At 44.8% G+C, this 18,406-nt stretch overlaps 1 protein-coding gene across 4 annotated transcripts in view; it reads right to left on the bottom strand.

Moving 5' to 3' along the window:
• Positions 1-17,757, bottom strand: part of IRF2 (interferon regulatory factor 2) — a 44,054-nt gene extending 26,297 nt beyond the window's left edge. For 2 of the 4 annotated variants that reach the window (XM_054825068.1, XM_054825072.1), the window contains exon 1: positions 17,505-17,757. The gene's annotated coding sequence lies outside the window, so the exon portion shown is untranslated. Of the gene's footprint in view, positions 1-6,491; positions 6,583-17,504 lie in introns of all 4 variants that reach the window. The other 2 variants (XM_054825069.1, XM_054825071.1) reach the window with 2 other exon arrangements.
• Positions 17,758-18,406: the final 649 nt, after the last annotated feature.

The raw sequence follows: 18,406 nt of genomic DNA, 5'->3' as shown, positions 1-18,406 counted from the left end.
GGAGACAAGAAAGCTGCCAACATCGCTACTACAAGTAAGCCGGTCTTGCCCAAAACGACACCGTTGAGCCAGTTGTCTCTTCCCTCCCACATCCCCAGGCGCTTCCCCAGATGCTCCCCCACACATGCTGCAGTGCTCATCTCCCTTTCGGCACCCTGGGACTCCTCTGGGATTAGCACCTGCAGCTGTCAGCACACACCTTCACATCCATCACCCACACCAAGGCAAATTAATCCAAGGTAATCAGAAAAGAGGTTGGGCTTGTGAGAAGGGAGGAGTGGCTCTCAAGATCTGTTTAACTGAAAGTAAAACCAAACCCAGCTAAAAATAACCTGCAATGATGTCCAGTCGGAGGGAACGGTGGGCATCTTCTGGGGGAACACCTCTCACAAGGGGGCAAGCACAGAATGCTTCTGCTCATCAGAACTCACCCTGTGCTCCCCTAAGAGCATGTGCTGCAGAAAATAAAGCCTGACGTCTTCAGAAGACACCTCCAGACCTGTCTGCCTCAGGACAGCACTGACCACAACAGTGCTAAAATGCAGTGGGTTTTTGGCAGTTGCATGTCAACAATATCCTTGTGATGAAAATACCAAGTCAACTATACTGAGTAATTGCCTATGGGAAATGAAGGTTGCCACATCTCCCCTCCAGAGCTGTCAAAGCCATGATTTATTTGTACAGAAAGAAACATCAACTTTTGCAGTGCCTTAAAAGTAGCCTCTGTCTGTTCATAAGTGGGGCTAATGGGTGCACTTGGGAGTCTTATTTTGATGGCTTCAAGTGGGAGAACCTGAAGTCCATCCATCAGCGAGTAGCGGGACAGTCACCTTCAGCTATTAGGAATCATTCAAGTTTGTGAAGACCTTTGAAATTCTCAAAAATAGGCAGCAAAGGCATGTAATGTTTCAGCAGCCATCACCTAACATCAAGCCAGCTTCACCGTCCATCAGAATACATTATTTATAAAGCAAACCTACAAAGCCAGAAACTAAGGTGAGCTATACAAAACAGCAGGCATGCCAAGTTCCTTTGCTCCGGCCTCTCTCCAGTACACCCAGCAGAAAGGAAAAAGCAGAAACAGTCGATCCTTGTAAGGAGAATGAAACATCAACATTTATAATCTGAAGCAGGCTGCAAAACCAGGACCACCTATGCACCTATCTCCCAGTCCTCGTCAATGTTAACATTGCACTTCCCTTGCACATTTATGCTTAGAAGCAGCTACATGCACGTGTCTGTATTTTTTGTATTGAGACAAGTGGACTCCTACCAGTATTTTCAGAGCTGCTAAGGCATCCAGTTGCCACCAGCTTCACCACCACAGCTCCTGAGCCGTGGGGCACCCATCTGCTGCCCTAAGCAAACCTCTCCAGAAGCCCAGTTACCTTTGCCAGCCCAAACCTTCGCACTCGGGTTAAGTGGGAGAAAAATGGCTTAATGCCTGCCTTGGGTCACTTGGCACCATCTTTCTCCACCTCAGAGAGACCATGGCCAGAGATGGCCGGGCTGGCAGGGGAGAGGAGCAGAGCCAGCTGGGGCTGCAAGGGGGAAGGAACAGCTCCAGCTCCACCAGCAGCAAAGGAGCACCTCTCACTCCATCACCCCACCCTTTGGTCCCATCCCAATTTTGTCACATGCTAATGCTACTCTCTGTATAGGCTGCTTTGTGAACAAGACCAGGGAACTTAGCAGGCTTACAAGCAACACCTCTTTCGGTAAGGCTTTTTTGGTCTGTTTGAACCTGGATAATGGCTGCCATCAAGCTCAAAGATAGGTGTGACAGCACAACCAAGAGGGGAGGGCGCTTGGGCACGGGAGCGGGAACGAGCAGCTGGGGAGGACAGAGAGGAACCACTTAATCCAAAATCACTAATGAAGCCCCTCTGCTTTTAAACCACAGCTTCAAACTTGGACTCTACTGAACCCAAACATCTCTTTGGAGAGAGCACGGGAAAATGCTTAACACTCCCAGAAAGCCATGTTGGAGTCAAACTTTCTGGTATTACATTGAAAATAACTGTTTTTTCTTCTAGTTTAGCACTGTCCCATGGTGGGGGAAAGGAAGAATACTCGCCAAGAAACACAGTCAACTGCTAATGCAGATGAGACTCAAGAAAGCAGTTTTCTACCCTACAAGAAAAGGGGACCTCATTTAGACATGGAAGTAGGGCTACCTGCTGGGAACTCATTTTATGAACACTTGCCATTCTCAACAAGACAGCCAACTTTCAAGAGCCACAATTTTTGACCATACCTCCTACAAATGTATTAAGGCTGGCACCTCCGTGAATATCATTTCCCTTTTTTGCTCCATTTTTATCACCTACCTCTTTCTTAAAGGGAACCGTAGTCAGAGGCAGTTGCCTTTTCAGTGGTGGGAGTTTAAATGTATTGATGGGCATTAAGACATCAATAAAATTATTCCCAAGCAGGTGCCAAGCGTGAGACACTAATCCCAACTCAACAGCATTTGCCTGGAAGGGGAGGCCACTGGGAGCCTGTGAGGAGCCAAGCCCTGCACAAGAAGCATGGCCCACTGATGTGCTGACACCACTGTTTATGAAGGGATTATTTTGACCTTTTCTGAAGGTTTATTTACTGTACTATTCATGCTAGTCCTGCAGTCAGTTCAGCCTTTTTTTTTGCAACTAGATACTGCAAAAACATGATGGAGGCTGCCCCCTGACAAGCTATAAACTGTCCTAATCCTGCAGATGTGACTCGGAGGAAGAGTGCTGCGGAGGGCAGACAGCACAGGATGTGCTGAAGTCAGGCCAGCATAACCCAGTTAGGAACATGGAAACCGGGAGGAGGCCAGTCAATAACACTGCTCCTGCTACTGCGTGCTGCACTTGAAAGTGAACTTTCCACAAGGAAATCACACCAGCAGCCTGGTGTGAAGCATGCAAGCCAACTTCCTAGCATAGACACAGCTGAAAGAAGAGTCACAAGGGTGTCAGAGAGGGAAGCACGGGTACAAGGAAGTTTTAGGAATAGTCACACAAAGGACATTGAGCAGGTAGGCGTCACCACAGCATCCTTGAGACTCAATAAATCATACTGAATTTCAGCTCTATGCTACTTTGCAAGATGTATTTTTCTGGGATTCTTTATGCAAGACTCGTCAGAAGGAAACTCACAGCACCCATTTATTCTTAAAGAGGTATTAGAAAAATACTAGTTATTTTCAAGAGCTATTCATCTTTGAAGAGGCATTAAAAAGATGTAAGTGATGCAATCTATATACACATATAAATATTTTCACTCCATAATGTTCAATAAAGAACTTTAGTCCTCCCTACTCTCTGCTAAAACATCCTAGTAAGTCTGACTTTTGTGTTTTCCCTGACGGAGATAACACTCCTGCCATACAGAAAGTGTAACCTTTGAGAATGAAGAGCTCTGCACTAGAATTACAGCAGCTGTAGACAGAAAGTGAAAGCAATGGCATGGCAGGCATTAAATCTGAGCAGTACGAGATGTTCTCTTCCCTTCAGTTTCGCTCCCTCTGACAGCATCTGGATAACTGAAAAGGCACAAAGGTTACCCCAAAAACACAAGCTACTCTATGCCTACACATTTTTTTTTTAAAAAATATATTTCTATGGAAGTAAAAAAAAAAAAATCTAAAAAAGCAATTCTTTCCCCATGACAAAGTACCCAGTTAAAAGATTTGCCAGTACATGGAACTGTTATTAATGGTTGTGAGAAGGTAAGGTGGGATAAGATACTTTGAGATGCATTTGTGAAGTAGGTCACAGCCTTTCTCCAGAGCTGTGAATAAACATCTGTTCTGCGGAGGACTTGTGCAGAATATTGCATGGTATCTATTTCTCTTTTCTCTGCAAATACAGAACTTTTTTTTTTTTTAACGTTGTCTTGTACTTGTGCTTTGCTGTTAAACTTTTAAAGTATTCCCTTTGTTTGCTGATGCAAACAGAAAAGCAGTTCAGAAAAGCATCAATCATCCTGTGTGACCAAACAGCCTGAAATGAGACCATATGCTAATTTTAGGATTCAGAGAACTGGGTTCTGTATTTGTCCCTGTGCCAAGACAGTTCCAGGATACAAGGAAACATGATCTTATTTTAAGGAACAGTACTTGGAGCAAAATTCTGTCCCTTGGTCACAGCTCGGACTCTGAGGATTTTGCATATAGGACCACCTTTTTCAACTATTCCACTGTGGATGCCCCTTTCAAAGATAAGTATATCTTTAACGGTATGTACTCTGAGCAAAGACCTGCTTGGAAGTCAGGCTCGTCAGAGGGATATAGACTTTTCCTGGGTAAGAAAACCTGCTAGCCTCATCTGCTCAGAAATACTTCAGAAATGTGAGACTGACACTGAAACACAGACAACCAAAGTGCACTTTACTCAGCTGCTCCAATTTCAGACACCTGAAATCACCCTGCCTGCGGGGAGACAGACGTCTGCCCAGTGCATTTCCCACCTGCCATGAGGAGAAGGAGAATCTCACCACTGATGCTGTGGAAGCAGAATTAACATGCCTTCTTTACAATAACCCCAAACTATGCAAATATCCCTATCTTTTTTGGAACCAAAAGCAAAACACGTAATTAAAGTAGGATTAGTAAATGAGGAGAAGTGAGCATTGGCATACTCAGAAGTGCAAGGGTAAAGGGTTCAAAATAAAATCCTGAAGCTCTTGGCATTGAAAACAGATACGAAGCAAGAAAACACATAAAACCCTGTAAGAGACTTCCTGGATTCATGGATAGTTAGACAGCAAAACCTACTCCCTCTGGTCTTTTAATTGCATGTAATGGTGCCTTTCTTGTTCCCTAAGAATACTGTGAGTGATGCCCTGTTGAACAGGGAGGGATGGGGAAAACAAACCCAGCTCTTGTGTTGGCTGTAACTCTCGATCCACACTGTAGCAATGGCAGTATTTTTCCTGCTCTTTCCTAACACTTTGGCGGCAGCAAAGACGCCATGAACATGCTATATCCTTCCTGTCCATCACCATGAAAAATAATTCACTGCGGGCAGGAAAGGTGGTATCTTATTTGCTCAGGTGCCTGCAGGAAGGAGGAAACTGCATCAAGACAGGCTGGAAAGTCAAGAGTTGGAGAGCAGGTAGGGTGGGATGGCACAGGTCCTGGGCAGACTGGCCTGGCCATTAGGAAGAACCTGCACAGGCAACCAAGGAGCAATACTTCACCTGCTTCCCTAGGTTCCCAGACCAAAAGTGGCAGGGCTACAACAGCACCATGGCTGGTAGGGGGAAAGCTCTGTGGGGCACTGAAACACCTGGGAACCCAGGCTGCTGTGCAAGGGATTCAAGCTAGCAACAGCTATGCAACTTCCCGAGCCCCTGCTTGGTAGGGGCCAGGTTGTGCACACCTCGGGCTGTAGGGAGGTGCAAGGTAGATGGAGGAGGGAAGCATTCAGCACGCCCTCCTCTCCTGTGAAAGAAACACAAAGGCAGAAGGAAGAAAAGCCCTTGTGTCCTCAAGGGACAGAGGGCAAAAACACACCCCAATCAATCCCACATTCCCCTGAAAACAACCAAACAAAAAACCCAACCAAACAAAACAAAGGCAGCAAATACCTCAAACGTGTATTGAGATCAGCATTTAGTGGTGGACTCAGCAGTGCTAGGGTAACCGTTGGATTTGATGATCTTAAAGGTCTTTTCCAACCTAAACAATTCTATGATAAACATGCCCAGGAAAATGTACAATGGGAATTCATACTGTATGTAGAGTGTGTTTCATCAGCCCTATAGCATTTCTGTTCCACCCAAAGGGTGTTAACATGCCCTGGCTGGGATTCAGACATTACACATCAAAACAGACTCCTTCCTTTGGTTTCCATGCAAAACTTACTCTCCCTCAGCAGCAAAGACATAAGTTGTTATTTTGCAGTGATCTCAGGCATCATTAAAGGTAGCCCTCAGATTTGCAGACTAGAAGTGCACTGAAGAAAAGCCATCTTATTTTAACACAACTAGAACCAGAAGGCTGGTTTTTTGCTTCTGGACTTAGCCATAATGAAACAACGCTTCAACCTCTCAATACCTACAATAAAATTTCCCTTGCACTGGCTCCTATGACGAACATTATCATTACACTTGAACAACACCATGTCTGTGGTTGAGCTCATTCACTTCTCTGGCATCGCAGTGACTTATATCAGCTGGGAACTTGGCCCAGGCTTCTAACAAATAGATTGTTAAAGATTATCTCTGCATCCCTACCACAACAATCATCTGCACATGCATGAATGTCTGCAAGTCTGGTGACAATACAAAATGATTGCTTTACTTTCAACTTTAAAGGAATACTTTCTTTCCTGGGGGTTTCTTTCATTTGTTTCCCAGGTCTTGCCTGGAGAGAAGATGGAAATGCCAGATTCTGGTGGTATCAGGGTGACAATACAAGCAATAATCAACAGCATGGGATTACACAAAACTCTTCCCCTGCTACGTCCTCCAGGAGTCTCATATGCAGCCATAAATTCTACCTGATTTACTTCCTTCTTCAGCTTTAAGTCTGATGATTGCTCAAGACTTGTCTTCAGTATCTGGGATGTCTATTTTTCTCCCAAAAGCTGCCTAGAAGAGAGATGGTGGTTGACTTTTCAGTAGTAGAGCTGTACTTCGCTCAGACAAGTTTGGGAAGGACTTGTTTACAAGAAAATTGCTAGCACAGTTGTCAGGGAATAATTTATTTCTTGCATTGGGGAGTGGTTATCCCCCAATAAATCAATTTTATTCTGGAATTAAGTGTTCACACACGACTCTGCTCCTGAATACCCACACGTAATAGCTGCTGCTGCTTAGCTGTGTCAGCTGGTATCCATGGAAGCCAACCCCTGTGTGTTCTTGAAAGCTGTCAGGAAAACTCAGCATTTGACACCTGATTCATAAAGAATTTTCCAGCCTGGTGAGAACTAGAAGGCTATTAAGACTCAAACAATTATCAACAATCACTTCTTTTATCATACTGATGCAACTGAACAACATTTCTTAAAGTCTCTCCATGGCTCTGTTAGACCAACCAACTCTTACGTGCTCTGTGACTACGTTTACAGGACACATCCCTAAAACTTTTAACAAGCACAACATGTTTTCTACATGTGTGCCTCTGAAAGCAGTGGAAAAATCACACATGCAAGTATCTGCAAGATCAGGATCTTAAATTGTCAAAATACTTTTTAAAGCCTGGGCAGACTTCATCTCCCTGTCCTGTCCAGCATTGTTCTGCCTAAGTACAGGGTCAGTGCTTTATAGGGTGCCATACATAAGCAAAGCAGCCATCATAAAACAAAAGTCCTTAATCTCAGTGTTCCCACACTGGTGGCTTGTGACCCTCAGGCAGGATTGCAGAGAAGACAGTGACATTTTAGAGGCACTCAGAGAGGCAGAAGAATTATTCCAGATAGTTAACACTGAGAAATGTGTTCAAGGAAGAGTTTTCACATTCACCGGCCATGACCTGCACCTGATGTAATCCACCTTGCTCGGATTGGGCTTGTTTCTCACAGCTACCTTTGTTTGTATAACATACTGTTCTGCAACACACAGCAAAAACTATTTGCACACTACACTAAAGTGCGATTTAATATTTGCTTAAAGCTTTCGTTTTATTGTCTGGGCAAGGGCAGTTTCTGCCACTGAAGTTAATAGCTAACCCACACCTACACTTTTGCTACCCGAACTTCTACTCGCTAGCGCAGCACCCAGAACTGAGAGCAAAAGACATAAATTACCTCTGCTTAACCTCACAGCAAGCACCAAAACCACCCCTTTCAAGAAAGCAGTTTCTCCTTTACTTGCAAAAGAACATATTAAAGAAAAGCATATGCTATTTCAGATTTGTAACAAACACTCTCCTGCTTGCTTAGAGTTTTGCTTTACAGACAGACCACAGCAGACACAGACTTGGGGGCTGGGATCCTCTGAATCATCCACACTGCAAGCTGCAAACATGTCTGTCACATGCACTTATTTACAGTTACAAAAATAGCACCATGAAAGAAGCAGATGTGTTGAGCACAAAAATTAAATTTAATTAGTTATTACAGAGATATTGCTTGACACTGGAGAATTTAACAGAGAAATATCTTTCTTTTGTGCATACACTTTAAAGGCTTGCGCTTAAAGAGGGCTAAGTATTAAATGCTTAATACTGACGCTTATTGAAATGGTATGATGTAATTCTTTTTATAAAAATGCTACTCTTTCCATGGCACACAGGACACACAAGAACTTCTTAACTCATTTTCCTGTTGAGATATGAATAGTTAATAGGATTGGTTACAAAATGTGCTCTTAATTTAAAGTTTTTGTGTTGACCACAGACCAACAGCAATGAGACAGCCTCAATTTCTGATCTGCAGCAGCTATTTCTATCTTGGAAGTTTCCTAAAATACTACTGAGCTAAAGTGAGAACACTGAACTCATCTTCACTTCTCATCTAAGATGGATAAATATTATTAAACTAAACAAAGCTAGTCTTCATCAGCTTCCTTCATCAATCTCAAATCTCCAGAACAGTTTTGGCATCCAAAGAATTTAGTTCGGATATGCTCGAATGCAACGTTTGCAAAGTGTGAGAATTAGACCTCTGGAATTAGCGTCTTTCATTTCACCCTAGTACAGCTTCATCAGAGCAGCGATTGTCCAAGCTTCTCCTCAACACCCAACCAACCTTTTGGTCAATACAGCCCAGGAGCATGTGTCTCTACATATGAGAAGGATATTCATTCGAGATTCCGCAGCCATACAATCTTTGGCTATCTTTTGACTAATTCACCAGCTAGTTCTCAAGGTCAAAAAGGACCTTCTAGCTGCTGACTGATCTGTGGAAATGGAGTGAAACCATGTGCAGTCATTTCATGTCATCAGCAAAGCTGACATCAGATAACATCTTTTGGTTACTATTGATCTGACCTAGATCTAAGTGGACGACCCCAAAGGTGGGGGGAGCAAAAAAAAGCCCACCACATATTTTATACCTGATCCTATTAGCAATTCATATCTCAACACGAATAACTTTCAAGCGCACCTACCAGCTGAATGACTCGCTTTCATCATACTGGAAGTCATCACCTCCGCTGTACATTCTGTACACATTTGCTACAACGTTTCAAAATGCCACTTCCCGTACTGTGGGGCCATCACCCAGACCACTGGGTGGGAAAAGTGGTACCCAGATAAACCAGGGAAAGCAACCCCTACTACCTACTGTGTAGTCTGCTAAAGGAGTACTGTCATGCAGAAGAAAAATTTACCAGCAGATTAAACAAATAATAAAATTTAAATAATTTTTCAGGTTCAGGTCTCATGTTTCTTTGCTCTGTGTTTACTCTTTCATTTTTGCCAACTGGGAAATGAAAATCAATGGAGTCAGTTTCACTTTTGTTTATATTTGGTTTCAATTTTATCCTCAAGTTTTGCTTTCATCTTTTTCATGTAACACTGTTGGGATTACAGACCCTGCAGGAAAGCTTTCAGTAATTTAAAAACATTCATCTCCTATCCTGCCTTTTTTTCCTACTGTGGAATTATTTTTATTTTAGATAAACTTTATAAGATGCTGTCACAATTTTGGAATGTGTTTGGGGGTAGAGGGTGTTTGATTTTGATTTACAGATGTATATGCCACATCCAGTTAAATTCAGTAGTTTAGTATTTTCCACTGGATTCATCTCCCAGTTGCATATGGACATGGAAAATATATGGAAAATATAAAAACATGGTCCTGTTGGAGCAAGTCCAGAGGAGGGTCACAAAGATGATCAGAGGGCTGGAGCACCTCTCCTATGAAGACAGGCTGAGAGAGTTGGGATTGTTCAGCCTGGAGAAGAGAAGGTTCTGGGAGACGTAACTGCAGCCTTCCAGTACCTAAAGGGCCTACAAGAAAGCTGGGGAGGGACTGGTTACAAGGGCATGGAGTGATAGGACAAGGGGTAATGGCCTTAAGCTGAAGGAGGGCAGATTTAGATTAGATATTAGGAAGAAATTCTTTACTGTTAGAGTGGTGAGGCACTGGAACAGGTTGCCCAGAGAGGCTGTAGATGCCCCCTCCCTGGAAGTGTTCAAGACCAGGTTGGATGGGGCTTTGGGCAACCTGGTCTAGTGGAGGGTGTTCCTGCCCATGGCAGGGGGAATGGAACTAGATGGTCTTTAAGGTCCCTTCCAACCCAAACCATTCTATGGTTCTATGATTCTATATAAAGCACATTTACACGATTCAATGAAACACCTTAAAAGAGAAGCCATTGCACCAAATGCACAAAAGTCCACATCATGCACCAAATACATATTACATATAGGCAGGAAATGCACTTATAGACCTAAAGTTACTGCTACATAAGACATTATCTTGCTTATATGAAGCTGTAAGAGCTTTGGCAGTAATGCTGTCAAGGAATGCCCAATACCATTAGGAATATTACAGTACAGACTTTGTCTTCTGTGCATTCATCAAGCTCCTAAAGTCACATATATCCCTCTGTACACATCAAAAAGCAGAACTTTACCACACTTTCAGACTTTCTTAAAACAAACCATAAACAATACTTCCTCCTTTTGTGCTACATTGATGTTAAGCGTGTAAGTCTTTAAATTAAAAAGTACTTAAAATAATTTTACAGCAAAAGGGAAATGGTTACACAACATCCACTGTCACATGCAGTTCAAACTAAAGGACAAATGTAAATATTTTTGCTTTTACCACAGCTTAACTCCATTCTTAACATCAGATATGCTGGGGGCTACAAACCAAACCTCTAAAGGTCAGCTGAAAAACTATCAAACTGTAATCTGCTCTACTTTTTAAGGGACAAGAATATGGAAATTATTACTTCCAAGCTCATCTTGAAAGCTAGCAACCTATATAGCAACAACTGAATGTTAAAATCATTTAAAGTCAGAATTTAGTTCTGTACCTTGGGTGAAACGACATGCCACATGCAGGCAGATTTGCTCCTGGATGCCTGCATCCAAGCTGCAACAAGATAAAACGTCCGCCTTGTACTAAAGACTGCTGTACATTTGTTGCAATCTGCCCCCAAGCAAAGGGGTCAGAAAATTTCCAATATACACAAAGCCAGGCTCACAGTATATTATACATTAAGAAAACAAACATTATTGCTTACCGCTTCTTTCTTTTCTCCCTAGCTCATTCACAAAACCAGTAATTTTTCATCAACCCCCCCCAAAATTGAAAACATATCTGGCACTATCTGGAAGAGCAATATTTAAAACTGTTTTACAGTCTATCAGTAAGAAATGTGTGCTGTACAATGTATTATTTATGCTATATACAGAACATCTAATTTTAAATTTATATACATATGTAGATATGTACTCTTAACTGTTAACATGCATTCCCTTCCACTAACTGTTAATAACTGTTAGTTGCTGGTCCCAGGTTTTTCTTTCTGGCTATTTTAATCTATTTTAAACTTAACACAGGAGTTCACACATAGTCAATACAAGGAAGAACCTTCATACAGTTCCAACAAAACTTCTGAAAAAAAGGAGGAATTATTTAATTACACGGAATGATTTTTTCCATAATGTTATTCACACATGAGGAATATGCAACTTAATAAATCTGTTCCTCTCATTCACTGCACCCAGAACATTTCTGGCTTATTTTTTGTTTTGCTTTTGCACTTGTTATCTCGAAGGACAAACCAGAAAATATGTTACATTAATCATAGTTTATAGCAGCATAAGCTATAACAAAACTTCTGTAAACACTACCTTATGGTTTATGCCCTCAATATCACAATCATTGTAGGCCTTTGAAGAACTGAGTTTCAAAAGGGCAATCTTTATGAAGGAGTCACAGAGATAAGTAAGAGTCCCACGAAAAGAGTAACACGTGATTAGTTTTACCTTTTTACTTACAATGGACTGTGACTTTCAATGTAAGATCTGCAAGATATAAGCTGAGGTTCTAATACTGCAAAAATCAGAGGAATTTTGCTGGGGTACCACTCCCATGCAATGTTAAATGCATACAGGATGCACTTAACCTGACTGTAAGTTGTGTCAGGTTAACAAGTCCAAAGGTTACAAGCACAGATTAAACAGGATCACCATAGAAACATTTTTTGCTGCAAGTTTCATAAAATCTTGTGCCACAGGATTGACATTAACAAAGGGCAACACACAGTCTTGCTTCTCTCTGTTATCTACAAACAGACCGTAGCTTATGCTTCTCAGTGGAGAAGGTTTCTATTTGCAGTTTTCAGAAATAATTCTTGATCAGCATCTGCAATAATTCTTTGTGGGCAGTCAGCGCCCGAAATTTGATATTGAACTGTTCTGACTGCCAAGTTGCACAGCAAGTTTCTCTCCCACAGACTGCCTATTCACTCAGGAACCCCCATAAACTCCTGACACACACAAAGTGGCCATGAGCAACACAATTTATGTATTGCAGAACAAACACCTCCCGTTGTTTTGAAGCTGCCTCCCAATTGTTTTATTTGGGTCGCATTTATCTTATCTGTACTGTTACTAATTCACTTTCTTCATGACACTAATGATTATAAAGAACATCCCCACATTCTCTTCAGTCCCTTCTTTTCCAGGATACCCACTCTTTCAGAAAAGCTCTTTCATACTGTTGATCATCTTTGATGCCCTTCTCTGTAGCTCATCAACTTTCACTACATCCCTTTTGAGATAGGGGAACAAAAACCTTTAACACTATTCACTGTTCAGGAGAGGGGAGCAACACGGATTTAGAGTGGCATGACAGTGTTTTCTTTTTTTTTTACTCCTTCTTAATAATTCTTAACCTGCCCTCTCCTTAGCTGCTTCTGGGCACAGAGCTTATTTTTTCATAGGATTATCTGTGTTGTATGATCTTTTCCTCAGTAAAAAGTCAGTTCAAACTTCATCCTTGTGTACAGAAAGATTGCATTCCCTTCCACGTACATTACACTTACATTGGTCTGTACTGAATTTCATTTCCAAACTTACATCTGGACTTTCAAGATGAGATCCTTCTATAGTCTTTGTGGTTCAGCCTTCGGGATTTTACTGCTCGGAATGAGTTAATACAACCAGTAAACTTGTCACATCAGCACCCCTCCCTTCCTCCATCCATTGAACAGTATAGACCCTGGGCAGACTTGGGGGTGGGGGAAGGAGGGGACAGGGACAGACGACACACAACTGGCAGCCTCTTTTCATTGAGCAAACTGACCGTGACCATATGACCCAAAGCAATCTGACCCCACTTTGAAACTGGCCCCGCTTTAAGAAGGACTGTATCTACCAGACCTCACCAACAGCTCAGCAATCCCTTTAGAGAACTCCAGAAGACTCGCAGTGCACAACTCCTCCTCAACAAAAGTAAGGCCTAGTCTTTGTCAATGTATCACATTTATATCCGTGTTCACTCACGCCATTCACTAATCCCTGGCAAATAAACAAGCAAACAGAAATGACCACCCTGGAATTCTCAGTCTCCCCAGAAACCCTGAAAAACTGACCGCTCATTTGTCACTTTCTACTCCTGGAGCACCAAGGCAGGCCTACACAGCAAGTTACACACAACAGGCAATGTATCAGCAATTTCATATTTTAAGTTCCTTCAAAACTCTTCAGCAAGTATCACCTCCTGCCATCTGCTTCATCCTTCTCAATGGTTCGTTCTGATACCCTCTCTTACAGGCACTTCAATTTGGGAGAAATCCTCCAACATGCTCACTCCTTAAAAAAAGAAAAAGCCTACTGGAAGGGAATCTCCTTAAACTCTTCCTCAGTGAAGCAAGGCTCAAAGAATTTGTTTCACTCTTCTGCTATGACTTTATCTTCCTTGGGCACTCCTTCTACACATGGATCACTTATCAGCAGGCTTCCTGCTTTTGATGTGTTTCAAAGAAGATTTACTAATTGTTTTCATGCCTTTAGCAACTTGTTCCATGACTTTTTTTGGCCTACCTTATTGTGTTTAACACAGATTTTTTTTTCTTTCCCATTTGGAGAGAAAACTTTAACTTCTTTTAAAAGATGTCATTTTACTTCTACCGAGCTCCTTTACTTTGCTTGTCAGCCTGCTCAGCTTTTTTGATATTTCTGACAGATACTCTGCGATTGCTCCGAGCCTTTACTATAGCATCTTTGAAGAATTACATGCCACCTGCAAGTATTTTACACTTTTGGCTGCCTCTCACCGTTTTATGCATTTTTTTCCTTGCTTTATGAAGATTTACTTTGGAAAATGAAACACTGCCACAACAACCCTTGGCTTCACTGCTCCTGAAGCAACACTGAGTCTAAGCACATCACTGTCACGGCATAGCTGGCTGGCATTTTTAACATGAAATTTTGAACTCAATTCTTGCTGGCCAGGACCTCGTCCAGAGTTGCTACACACAGAGTACCCTTACAAGCTACACCTAGGAAGTAGGGGGTTTTGGCATCTAAAAAGTCAGCACCTGGGCAAATTTCATGTTGGAGCATGACATAACCCACATGGGGGCAAGTGAAGCCTCCCATTATCATCGTGTTGCCTACTTGTGTAGCTTTGCTACTCTCCCTTAATATATGACAGTTGTCAACATCTTAGTTGGGCAGACAGTCATATAACCCTAATCTCTACTCTTCCTATACAGGCCTAGAACATCAATTCATAAAATACTGTGTTACTTCCCAAAACACTTATTTCCTCTTTAACAAAAAGTATCCCACGTCATACACAGGCAAGACGCTCTGTCCTCTCTATGCCATCTGTAGGCAGTCTCTGCAGTATCTGAGCTTCCACAAATTTTCTGATACTCCAAGTATTATATCATGGAGATGTTTTAATACCAGTTTTAATACCATGGGGATGATGCTGCTCTTAAAGAGAGGATGTGTCACAACAAACTTTATGTTCTTCACCTGTCAGCTTTTCCCCACTCTTTGGATTTTAAACTTACATTAATATAGACATAATACATATAAATAAATATATGATTTTATTTAAGGCAAACGTAGCCTGGCTGCTAATGTATTTTCATAAAGCCCATTCTTCTAATGTAGACTCTATTCCAAAAGTTTTTCCATTTCCTCTTGAATCTTAGCTCCTTTTTTTCTGCATCATTTTCTCAGCTGTGCATTAAGGCTCTGCCTCTCTCTAACTCCACCTGGTCTCACATATCAAAGACCTCCATGCAACAGAGATTGGGGTCTTTAACCCCCTTCCTAACAGCCCGTATGTTACTTCTCATACCTTCTGGCTACCCCTTTCTATGTAACGTGGCCTGTGATGAACAGCTCTTCTCCAGAGACCGACATGACATCTTCTGAAATCTGTCACTTTTGTAGTCAGCAGGTAACTGTGTGGCACAGCAAAGATACGTGTCAAATATAATGGCTGACCGCTCTAACTGCCCCTGCTGACCAGCTGGGACCCCCAGCCTCAGAGGGATAACACCGGGGCCAGCAGACTGACACCTTGCCACGCCTGTACCTAGCTGAACAACTGCAGCGTGTCACATGACCACGATAAAGCAATACCATGTCAAAGGAGTCGGCACTCTCAGACCTTTCACCACCATTCAGCAGTGAAAAGGAACTGCGGCGCACAAGGGGTATGTGAAGTAATTCTCCTGTGGGACATTACCAGCAGGGGCCAGAGAAGGACACCCATGTCTCCGAAGGGGCTGGTAGCACAGAAAGATTGCTATTCAGACGGAAACCATCTGCCTCACAGAACAATTCTGCTACTTTTATAATTATGTCACCGTTTCCGTATTAGGGTGAATTTAAATGTCGCTACTCAACTCTCTTTTTATGGTACTAACGCAGGCATTCTGCAAAGGTTATTATATGCAAACCCATTAAGACTTAAATAAAATAACTATAAACTTAAACATGCCATATTTCATCTCCAGAAACTGAGGTTGTAGTTTACAACGGCTCCTACGTTCAAGAGACCGCTGCCTGCAAGATCTTAGCACGGTAAGCTGGGCTATAAATTACAACCACACGCTAACAAGGAACAAAGTTCTGCACTCTGAAACTCCTTTATCTGAGCACTGTGTCTAAATAAATAAGCCTCAAACACTTTGCTGTTTAGGTGCTCACACTAATCAGAATGGGAACTAAAGATCTAGATATCTCAGGGAACCTGGGCCGAGGGATCCAATTCTTCAAGCACTTGCAACTTTGACCCCCAGACATTGCGAGATGCTTGGAATTGGACCCTCCACACTACACAGAAACAAAACCTCTCTTCATAAATCTCCTCTGGAGGAAGATGTCCAGGGCTTGGCCCTCCACTTGCTGGCGTGGAGCAGGCAAACTGCCACACAACGAGCCACAACACGGCAGTGCTGCCTGTACCCACAAGAAAAGAGACTATTCCTGCAAAAAACAGAACGGAGAGCGCAGTTCAAGGCTGTTAAAGTGTTCTAATGACACGCTTGCTAACGCTGGATTCATTGACACCATACAGCAAGGTGAAAAAAAAGAAAAAAAAACAAACCAAAGAACCCACCCAGAAATGCTTGCTTCCTAGAGGTGTGTTTACTTTAAGATCTAGATACAGAGGCGGAAAGGCCTGCTGCACAGGAGCGAGGAAACACCGCCGCCCATCAGCGGCCTGCCCTGTGCAGCACTTCACAGGACTTCCTCCTTCCGCTGGTCCCAACGAACCCACCCGCGGCGGCCTAACCGCCCCTCAGAGCCCGCTCCGTCTGTGACGCGCCTACCCATCCTCCCTCCGCACCGCTGGTGCCATCCCCTCACAGGGACAGGACACCCACCACCACCACCACCGAGCGCCTCAGCCGCCATCCCGGGGGGGGGTGGGCTTTAACCCGCTGAAGACGGGACGGGGAGAGGCGGAGGCCACAGCGGGCGAACCGCAAAGGCGCCGCCCCGCCGCTTGTGTAACGGACCGTCCGCGGGGCGGGGGAGGGGCGGGCGCGGAGGGGGCGGGGCCTCTGGAAGAGGCCCCGCCCCCTCCGCGCCCGCCCCTCCCCCGCCCGCGCGGCCCGAGGCACCCTCGGGGGCAGAGACCCCCCCTCACAGGGCGACCCCCTCCCGCAGCCCCACTGCCCGCCCGCGCGGCGCCCCCGCCGCGACCCCCCCCGGCCCCCCCCCTTACCGGGGTTACCGGCAGCCTCCAGGCCCGCAACAAGTGCGGGGGCCCCCGACCCGGCCCGCGCCGCGCCCTGGCCCTCCAGATCCAACGCCCCCGCCTTTGTCTTGGCGCCGGAGATCCCCACCCGGGAAGCGGCGGGTACCCCCCCGCCCCATCTCCGCCGCAACCCGCCGCCTTTACCCCCCCCCCCCCTCCCCCGACCGTGCCCGTGCCCGTGCCCAAATGCAACGGCGGAACCGGGCTCGGCCCCGGCCGCTACAGCCCGACCTTTTGTTTTTAAACCGATGCGCATCTCCCCGGGAGCCCCGCCGCCCCGTACGCGAAAACAGCAGCAATGCGAAAAATAATTTTAAAAAAAATTAAAATTATTTCAGAAATTAAAAAATTAAATGGTAAAAAATAAAGAATTACCTTGCCGGCCCGTTTTCGCGGCCCTTATATAATTCCTCAAGGTTACCGCCGTTGCCAGGGGACGCGAAATGGAAATGAAAACAGGCGCTGAATAATCGCGGGAGCAAAACTAAAAGTTAACTGCCTCCGCCCGGGCGGAGAAAGGTCCAGATCGAAAGCAAAACAAGGAGAGGAAGCGGCGAGGCCGCCGGCGCTTGGAAATCCCCCCGCCTCTCCGCCGGGCCGGGCCGGCCGCGCAGGCGGCGGGGGCAGGGCTGCGGCGGCGGGCGCGGAAGCGCGCTGCGCCCGTCATCGCCACGGCACGGCACGGCACGGCGCTTCCCCCCCGCCCCGACCCCGGTAGCCGGTTAGCCCGGTTAGCCCCTTCTTCCCCGAACCCCCGCGCCCCGTTCATCCCGGGGAACCGGTGGATCGTTTCGATGGCGGGTGGTTGCGGTGCTAAAGGTTCTCTCGGGTGCTGCTGGAGGACCGTCGGCTCCTACGGCATCTTTAAATATTTTTAATTCAAGGTCTGGCTTGCATGTGGAAATCTTACATTTTATTCATAGCTTGACTTGTGACAGAAATAACGCCCGCTCCCAGCCCCAGCAAGGCGGGGGGGAGGGGGTGGTCAGCCCACCGCAGGTCTGGCCGAGAGCCGGAGCCGCCAGCCCCGGACGGCTCAGACCCGCACGGAGTGAGGGGGCGTTATCCCGCGGTGCACAAGCCCGTGGCTCAGAGCAGACTCTTCCCAACACCTAGGGGGGATCCCTGCAGCCCGGCTCCTCCAGCACCCACGGTATCACTCCCTGCTCCTCTTCCCCCTCCGCTGAGGTGGTCTGGGTCTGGTACACACACGTGCTGGGACTGTCATTGCCTTTAAAAAGCGCTATGGCACAGTGTTACCTTGAGGACAATTTCAG

Source organism: Grus americana, chromosome 4 (assembly GCF_028858705.1).
Source record: "Grus americana isolate bGruAme1 chromosome 4, bGruAme1.mat, whole genome shotgun sequence".
In the NCBI taxonomy this organism is placed as follows: Eukaryota; Metazoa; Chordata; class Aves; order Gruiformes; family Gruidae; genus Grus; species Grus americana.
Note: the sequence above shows the minus strand (reverse complement) of the source record. Positions and strands in the feature narration are given on the sequence as shown.